This window comes from Canis lupus, chromosome 13 (assembly GCF_048164855.1).
Source record: "Canis lupus baileyi chromosome 13, mCanLup2.hap1, whole genome shotgun sequence".
NCBI lineage: Eukaryota > Metazoa > Chordata > Mammalia > Carnivora > Canidae > Canis > Canis lupus.
The window spans coordinates 2218806-2228378 of record NC_132850.1 but is presented as its reverse complement, the minus strand read 5'-3'; the positions used below and the strand labels follow the sequence as shown (position 1 = coordinate 2228378).

The following is a 9573-nucleotide window of genomic DNA, read 5'->3' as shown; positions in this document are numbered from 1 at the left end:
CTGAGCTATGCAGGTGAGACCTATCTCCTAACTCTTAAATGAGCTTTTATTTTTTTTTTAAGATTTTATTTATTTATTCATGAGAGACACAGAGAGAGAGACAGAGACACAGGCAGAGGGAGAAGCAGGCTCCATGCAGGGAGCCCGATGCGGGACTTGATCCCAGGACCCCAGGATCACGCCCTGGGCCGAAGGGAGGCGCTCAACCGCTGAGCCACCTGGGCGTCCCTAATATGTGCAAATTCATTCACAGGTTAGGCATGATAGAGTTTTAGCAGGATGACCAGTGATGAGGGGGATGATGGCCAGAGCCCACTAGGAGCAGAAGTAGGGAAAACCGACCTAACTAAAGGGTCAATTGTCAATGTCCCAAGATAAAGAATATGCCAGGACTGAGTCCCAGCTGGTTTCAGTATCAAGAGATGCTTAGCAGGTGAAGCCTAGCTACTGGGGGATCTGAGATCAAAGGCAGCAAATGGCAATCATACCCTGGTTCTAAGTGGGCAGTCAGCCTCTACAAGGTAAGAAGAATAGGTCTTGGGCTCCCCAGAGGCAGGAATTCAAAGAGTTAAGAAGAGGATCAGGATCTTAGACCAGCAGGGGCATCAGGCTAGTCCTTTTGTCCAAACCGGAAGAAGAATGCCCACTTGGAAAGCTGTAACTCAGTGGACATGCCTGGCCATCAGGCGATGGGGCAACTTATTTCACCTCCTGGCAGGCTAAAGGAATCCAGCTCAGGTAGGTAGTAAGGATACAAATAGGACGAAGACACAGCATAATTGCTCTCAAATTGCTTATAATCTAGACAGAGACTGAGCATAAAGAGATGATTTCAAATGCATGCAGATACTGGAGGACTTTGATAAATGCCAAAGGAGGGGAATGCATAGTGTGCTATGAGAACACAAAGAAGGGTCACTGAACCCAAACCAAGGTTTAAGAAGACTTCCTGGAGAAGATGCTGCTTGAGCTGATTCCAGCAGGCAAGGGAAAGTGAGAAAGATCTACCATGAACAGTCATGGGGGTGGGACACAGAAAAAGCACATTCAGGGCATTTCAAGAAGCTGGGTATCCCTGCAGTGGGAAGTCCAGAGAGTCTCTTATGCCATGCTGAGGTGTTTATCCCACACAGGGGTAGGGAAGTATGGTGGGAGCAATTCATCACCCTCATGTCCATCTTTCCTCTTCCTTTTAGTAATAGAAGCCCTGTAGCTGGGCATATACCTCCCCAATTAGGGAATATAGTCTCCAGCCTTCCTTGCAGTGGACATGACTATTGGACCAAGTTCTTGGGCTGTGAATGGAAGCTAGGACTATTAAGTTCATGTCACCGCATTCAAAGGAAGCCACTTGTTCCCCACTTCCTCTTTCCTCTCTTTTTTCCTTCCAGAGGCCTGGAACACAGATGTGGCCAAGAGAGCCAGCCTCAGACATGGCAACAATGACCATGCCCCCGGGGTAGGTAGCACACTACAGATAAAAGGAACCTGGGTCCTGGGATGAACCTGTGAAGCAGAGCCACTTCCTCATCCCAGACCGGTCTTTCCTGGACCACTGAATGAGAGGGAAATAAATTTCCCTCTTTGGGGGAATTTTGTCTTTGGGGTCTCTTATTGCAACATAGCATGTACCCTAACATGAGAGAGTAGGAGAGATGATGTGAGGGAGGATTTCCTTTTTTTGTTGTTTTTTTAAGATAGATAGATTGATTGATTGATTGATGATAGAGACAGAGACAGATGGAAAGAGAGGCAGAGACACAGGAGGAGGGAGAAGCAGGCTCCATGCTGGGAACCCGACATGGGGCTCGATCCCGGGACTTCAGGATCAGGCCCTGGGCCAAAGGCAGGTGTCAAACCGCTGAGCCACCCAGGGATCCTTTTCTTCTTTCTTCTTTCTTCTCCTTCTTCTTCTCCTCCTTCTCCTTCTCCTTCTTCTCCTTCTCCTTCTTCTCCTTCTTCCTCCTCCTCCTCCTCTTTTTTTAAAAGATTTATTTAGATGTGAGGATTTCCAATAGAATTCCCAACTCGGTCACAAATGACGGAGGAGCTAGGAAAGGTGGGGAAAGCCAACCTGTCTTTAATGATGAGAGCTGGGGATCCCTGGGTGGCGCAGCGGTTTGGCGCCTGCCTTTGGCCCAGGGCGTGATCCTGGAGACCGGGATCGAATCCCACGTCGGGCTCCTGGTGCATGGAGCCTGCTTCTCCCTCTGCCTGTGTCTCTGGCTCTCTCTCTTTCTCTCTGTATGACTATCATAAATAAATAAAAAATTAAAAAAAAAAATGATGAGAGCTGAACGAGGCTGGGGCTGGCGGAGAGTGGCAGCAATTAAGCAATTACGCAGCCTTGTCGCAAGAGAGAGAGGGAAGCCCCTTGAGAACCAGAAACTTCTACCTGGCTCTAATGAGCCGAGTTAATCCAGGATGGCAGCCAGCATCCTCCTGAACGTCTTCTTTGTACTCTGCCTCTCAAAGCTGTGTGTCCACTGTCATCTTCAAAAGCCAACTCCAACAGGCTTTGCCTGAAGACTTCATTGACAGGCCCAACTTAGTCATTTTGGGTTAATTATGTTTGCATAAGAAAAATGTTATTTATAATCGTCTTCTATTTCCTGAAGAGGATGGGTCCTGTAATTGGAAGAGCTTCTGTTTTGCTAAGCACGGTAATTTGTCAGGCACAGGTTTAGAAGTAGAAACTAGGATAGAGGGATGCCCGGGTGGCTCAGCAGTCGAGAGGCTGCCTTCGGCCCAGGTCATGACCCCGGGGTCCTGGGATCGAGTCCCACGTCGGGCTCCCCATGGGGAGCCTGCTTCTCCCTCTGCCTGTGTCTCTGCTTCTCTCTCTGTGTCTCTCAGGAATAAATAAAATCTTAAAAAAAAAAAAAAAAGAAACTAGGATAGAATGCATTCCTCTGAGGAATGAAGGAAGGGTTGAGGAATCTGCATGGGGCTGGGAGGTGGTGGTGGTTAAGAGCAGCAAGGCTGGAGGCTAGGGGGTATGGTCATAAAGGGGATGGGAAAAGATCCATGTGGCATCTCCTCTGGAGAAAGAGGTGTGGGTGTGTTATCGGGGGTCTTCAGTTGCTGCAGCCTACATGACGTAAATCAGGTCTTCCCTTCAGCAGATTCTGACTTGTTCACTAAGACGTTGGTATGAGGGCATAAGGGGCAGGAGTTTGAATTAGAGGATGAGGGAAAAGCTGACATCTGGATTACACACAGCATAGAGAGAAGAAACCAGAGCACAGAAAGCGAGAGTCAATGCCAGTGATTGACAGTTCTAGAATTTCGGATACTTTCTGTTAGTCATTTTTTTAAAAAATACTTATTTATTTATTTATTTATTTATTTATTTATTTATTTATTTATTTATTGTAGACATAGAGAGAGAGAGAGAGAGAGAGAGGGGCAGAGACACAGGAGGAGGGAGAAGCAGCCTCCATGCCGGGAGCCCAATGTGGGACTCGATCCCAGGACTCCAGGATCGCGCCCTGGGCCAAAGGCAGGTGCTAAACTGCTGAGCCACCCAGGGATCCCTCTGTTAGTCATTAATTCTATAATTTGAAATGATGTGTCCTGGATTGTCTTATTCTGAGTCACTGTTCACCCAATAACTACTCAATGCCCATTACTGGAATAATCACCACTGGCACATATTAATCGCTTAAGAAAATTCAGAAACAAGGAGCTTTCTTCTAGCTGAGGGTGGGATGAATTTAAGGAAGGCAACATGACAGGAGTTACATTTGAGCTGGGCCTTGAAGAATGGACAGGAATCGGTCATGCAAAGGCTTTTCGGGGGAAGGGAACAGCATGGACAATCTGACAAAAGCCAAAGTCCCCACATTTTTTTTTTCAATTTATACTTAGCAATGTCCACTGTGTGCCAGGTGCAATGCAAGGTCCCAGGGATGTGAAGATGAATTTGGCTTCAGCGGCTTCTGTTAATACATCCTGCTATTTTCTATTCATTGTTATTGGTTTTCCACACCTATCAGGTCTTTTTGGCCACGTTTCTGCCTGGCCAGTTTTTCTTGCTTGAATTCATGTGTGTGTGAGATGCTTCTTTTGCTCCCTAATGCATGTTAACCTGACATTGATCACCATTTCTCTAATTTATTGAGGTCAATTGAATTTTGATCTTCTATATACTTGGCACATCCATCTGCTTGGGGTCATATGTAATATTGATGAAGACTATCACTTTCTTTCCACTGTCCAGACCCACATCTCAATACCCTTTTGTGCCAATATGTACTGAAGGTTAAAAGTAAAACGAGAAATATAGCCCTAGAATCCCAGGTTACAAAACCTAGTACACTTGACCTTTGAACGACATAGACTTGAACTGTGTGGATCTACTTATGCATGGATTTGTTTCAATAAATATAGTATAGTACTATAAAGTGTATTTTCCCTCCCTTTTGATTTTTGTTTTTAAAGTTGGTTTGAACAAGAGGCTTGAACTCAGAACCCTGAGATCAAGACCTGAGCTGAGATCAAGAGTCAGATGCTTGGGGGATGCCTGGGTGGCTCAGTGGTTGAGCATCTGCCTTCGGCTCAGGTCGTGATACCTGGATCTTGGGATCAAGTTCAGCATTGGGGTCCCTGCGGGGAGCCTGCTTTTCCCTCTGCCTGTGTCTCTGCCTCCGTGTGTCTCTCATGAATGAATAAATAAAGATCTTAAAAAAACAACAAAAAAAGAGTCAGATGCTTAACCAACTGAGCCACCCAGGCACCCTTCCTTTTGATTTTCTTAATAATGCTTTCTTTTCTCTAGCTTACTTTATTGTAAGAATACCGTATAAAATACATATACAAAATATGTGTTGTTTATGTTGTTATGTTATTAGTAAGGTTTTTGGTCGATAGAAAAACTTTACTGTTAAGTTTTACGTTTCTAACTACTGTTAAGTAGGGAGTTAAAAAATTATACGTGGATTTGTTTTAAAGATTTAATTTATTTATTCATGAGAGACAGAGAGAGGCAGAGACACAGGCAGAGGGGGAAGCAGGCTCTATGAAGGGAGCCTGACGTGGGACTCGATCCCAGGTCTCCAGGATCAGGCCCTGGGCTGAAGGCAGCGCTAAACCACTGAGCCACCCGGGCTGCCCTATACATGGATTTTTGACCCTGCAGGGGGTTGGCGTCTCTAACGCCCGTGTTATTCAAAGGCCAACTATATTTCTGTAATTGACCACAATTTTGTCAACCGAAATTGCATGATGTCTCTTAATGACAGTTATAACTATTATCAACAGATACCTGAGTACCTATGACAGGTGGAAACCATGATACATGATGCATTGGCCCCTGGTTCTTAAGAGGCTTCCAGTCCAGATGAGGAGGCAAATAGACGATGCATAGGAGACTATCCAGTTCCTCTCCCTAATGGGGTAAGAGGGAACAGAAGTGAGAATGGGGGTATTCCCTTCTCTTCTGCCCTAATGGCTTCCTTCAGAAGGAAGGATTTGTTAATCGGATTGGTCAGAACCCAGGACACCAGCGGATTCCACATTCAACTTGGTTGGGGTCACTTTGTGTTGAAAGGTCACATGGCTGTGTGTGCTGCTTTGCTCTCCATTTCCTGCTAAGTAGGCCCAGCTCAGCCTCCAGCGCACACTTAGAAGAGGAAAGCTGGTCTGCTTCACAGATCTGATCATCTTCTCCCCTCTTTCTGCAGGCATGCCTACGCATCCTGGCCCCAAAATGTAGAGGGTGGAAGGGGAACAGGGAATTAGGAAGCTTCACTGCAGCAGCCTTAAACCTACGCCACGTCATTCAACTAAGTCTTCTGGCAGAGTTCTATTCTAGAGGTTATTGGGTGTGAGCTCAGCTATGAATAAAATGATCCTTTGGTTTCAATTCCAATTTCTTTCTTGTGTATGTATAGTCCCCTTGGGAACCCTAAGGAGAGGAGAGATGATTAGCAGAGCAGTTGACTATTTCTGGTCCTTGAGTGTGGCATATTATATTGTTGGTCACCGGCTGTCATACATTTTTGCTGTCCTTCCCTGTGGATGTCAGAGTTGGCCAGGTGAACTGGTTCTGACCAAGAAAATGTATCGGTTCCAGGCAGAAGCATTAAGAGCCAGTGTGTCATTCACCATAATCACCATAATCGCTTTTCTTCTTTCATGAGATCAACATTGTTCTGGATAAGGGTCACTTATAAGCCCAACCCCAGCATGAAGACAAATTAGGATATAGCCAAGCTGACCTGCCATGAACATGTAGGGTATTTCAAGAAAAACAAACAAACAAACAAACAAACTTTGTTGTTATAAGCTACTTTGAGATCATTTGTTACTGCAGCCTAACCTAGCTGACATGTTTACCTTATATAGTCGAACATTGTGATTTGTCCTAATATCTTTTCTCCCTTCATTTCTCCTAAGGAAACCCTCATTTTGCTCAGGTGATTCTCCAAACTCTATGTGTGCTTGGGGGTAAGAGATTCTAATTCCCAGTCATAGGGGCGAACCATAATTAATTTTATGATAGTTTCTTCCTCCTTGATGGCAACTGGTTCAGATATGGGCATATGAGACTACGGGAAGTTGGCTTGAGGGCTTCCAAGACAGGTATTTCCATGCTAATTAAAAGGGACACATGAGAAGAAACAGTCTCTCTACTTCTGCCAGACATTATGTGTACACATGAGTTAGGTGGACTTGACAACCGTTTTGTAACTACGGGGGGTACTGACCTAAGAATGTTGGAATGAAAAGATGGAAATAATTGAGATCCCCTGATAGTGTTACTTAGCTGTTAAATGAACCTATCTCTAAATTTCTTGCTACGTGAGATAATATATTTTCCTTATAGTTTAATAAGACAGTAGAATCTGGAATTGAGGGGAAAAGAATGAGTTTCGTTTTAGGGGCATTAAGGTGATGGCAAAACATCCTTTTACATTGCCGGAGCTCAAGAGATGTCAGAATTAAATTTGAATTTGGGAGTCATCTGTGGAGAAATATTATATAACAATACATCTGGGAAAATAATCCTATGCCAGAGACAGTATCTCTGTACTTGAAGGAATTCAGTAATATAATAAAACATTAACCTAAACAAATGTAGCTATCTCCTAACTGGTTATACCACTATCCCAGGTCCTCACCTGTCACCCATCCTAGGAAAGGGAGATCACAGGGGTGGTAGGAACCTGCTAGCAAGGGAGAGCAAAGACAGTGAGGCATTGATGACACCATCTGGGTCCTCAGACCCTGCTCTCCTCAAGCCTGGATATGCACATGATCTGCATATGACTTATGCGCTCTAATCTTGCATAGATGACTATAAACGTGGGTTATAAGCGCCTTGTAAATTTACTCTTATATACCTTTTTTTTTAAAACAAAGATTTTTATTTATTAATGAGAGAGAGAGAGAGAGGCAGAGACACAGGCAGAGGGAGAAGCAGGCTCCATGCAGGGAGCCTGATGTGGGACTCGATCCCAGGTCTCTAGGATCATGCCCTGGGCCGAAGGCGGCGCTAGATCGCTGAGCCACCCGGGCGGCCCCTTATATACCTTTTAGGAAACAATCGTTAAAGCAAACTATGGTTCATCATCTCATAGACTTTCTATGTGTCATACTGCAAAAGCCCCAGAGGGATCACCAAGGTCAACAAAATAAATGTCATGAAGTATCAAGGAAATGGTCAATATAGAAGATAGAGTCTCTGATGCCCAAGCTGATCTGTGGTTAGAAGATAGTTTTGGGGGTGCCTGGGAGGCTCAGTCAGTCGAGTGCCTGACTCTTGATTTCCCTCAGGTCACAATGTCTGGGTCACCAGCGTCACCCCCACCATGGGCTCTGCATTCAGCGTGAAGCCTGCTTGAGATACTTTCCCTCTCCCTCTGCCCCTCCCTTTGCTCGTGCTTTTTCTCTATAAATTTACTTCAAAAAATAAATTAATTTAAAAAATTTTTAAACTTTATTTATTTATTTATTTAACAGAGAGAGAGAGAGAGAGAGAGAGAGAGAGAGAGAGGGAGGCAGGGGGAGCTGCAGAGGAAGAAGGAGAAGCCAATTCCCCACTGAGCAAGAAGCACACATGGGGCTTGATCATGGGATCATAACCCCAGCTGAAGTCATATGCTTAACGCACTGAGCCACACACTGCCCCTAAAATACATTTTAAAAATCTTAAAAAAAAAAAAAAAAAACGGATTTGGAGGTTACTAGTTTAGTGATACTTTAATACATGGGGGAGGGTTCTATTGCAACACAATAGGATTTACCTACTATGGCTTGAAAAAGCATTAATTTTTGAAATTCTGTTTAGACGTTACTTTGCCAAACACATACCCAGTGGGTAAAATGCACACATCTGCGTACTATTTGCAGTGAAGTCTATACTTTACCTGAGACATCTTAAAATGGGTTCCTAAGTTGTCACTGCTGGGCCGGCCCTGAAATTACTCTTGCTTCCCTAAGCAGGAAAAAAACAAAAACAAAAACAAGAAACAGAAAAGACATATTTTAATGAGCTGGAAGAGCAAATGCAATCTTCAAAGATGGCTCACTTCAGTCTTGCAGTTATCTAGAAAGGATCTGGCTCCAAACATTGTTTTTGGGCAGAATTTGCAATTGGCTAGGACCGAGGACGGTATTTAAAGATGACTCAGTTGTACGGTGGGGGGGGGGGGGGGGGCGGGGGGGCACCAGCCAGGGGTCCTCCTAAGCCAGTGGATTCATCACCTTGGGGGTCCGAGGCCCAGAACCGCCGGACCCTGGGAGCCGCTGCCCAGTGTAAGAAAATCCGAGACCCTGAGAAATGCACCTTCAAATTATCCGGATGGGAGGCGGCTAAAACCCAACTCCCCTCACCCCACCCGCAGCTCCAGGCCAGGATTTCCGCAGAGAATTCCCAGGCCAGGGACCAAACTGGGGTGGGGGGGGTGACCTTCGCCAGGCCCCGGGATCCCCCTCCCTGCTCCCGACTGCGGCGGGGCCCTCGGGTGCTCGCGACCGCCGTGGGACGCGCCCGCTGCGCCTCGCCCCCGAGCCAGGCCCACCTCGCCGCCCCCCGCCCCGCGCGCCCTCCCCCTCCCGGCGGGCGACGCCACGCGCACCGGTGCCCTCGGGCCTGGACGCTGCGGCCGCCGTGGGACGCGCCCGCTGCGCATCGCCGGCCACGGAGCCGGGCCACCTCGCCGCCCCCCGCCCCGCGCGCCCTCCCCGTCCCGGGCCGGCGACGCCACGCGCACCGGTGCCCCCGGCCCTGGACGCTGCGGCCGCCGCCCGGGCCGCCCCTCCCCCGGCCGCCGCCGCAGGCCCCCGGCCCGCCGCCCCGCCGCCCCGCCGCCCCGCCCCTCCCCCGGCCGCCCGCCGAGGCCCCCCTGCCGCCGGCCCGCGCCCGCCGCCGCGCGCTGATTGGCTGCCCGGGCCGGCGGCGGCGCTGAGTGGCCGGGCGGCTCCGCGGGGTCAGGGCTGCAGAGGCGCCTGGCGCACCGGCGGGAGCGGGGGCGGGGCGGGGCGGGGCGGGGCGGGGGCCGGAGCGGGAGCCGGGGCCGGGGCCGGAGCCGGAGCGCGGGGGCCGGAGCGCGGGGGCCGGAGCCGGAG

The 9573-nt window shown here is 48.0% G+C and overlaps 1 long non-coding RNA gene across 2 annotated transcripts; it reads right to left on the bottom strand.

The window, feature by feature from the left end:
* Window positions 1-4699: 4699 nt before the first annotated feature.
* LOC140602104 (uncharacterized) lies at window positions 4700-9170 on the bottom strand. Of its 2 annotated transcripts, none has more exons than XR_012005105.1 (3): window positions 9084-9170; window positions 8373-8440; window positions 4700-5389 (listed from the first exon to the last, which is right to left on the bottom strand). It is a non-coding gene; the product is annotated as an uncharacterized lncRNA (long non-coding RNA). The 2 variants fall into 2 exon arrangements; XR_012005106.1 differs by lacking the exon at window positions 9084-9170 and adding an exon at window positions 8710-8983.
* Between the last annotated feature and the right edge of the window lie 403 nt (window positions 9171-9573).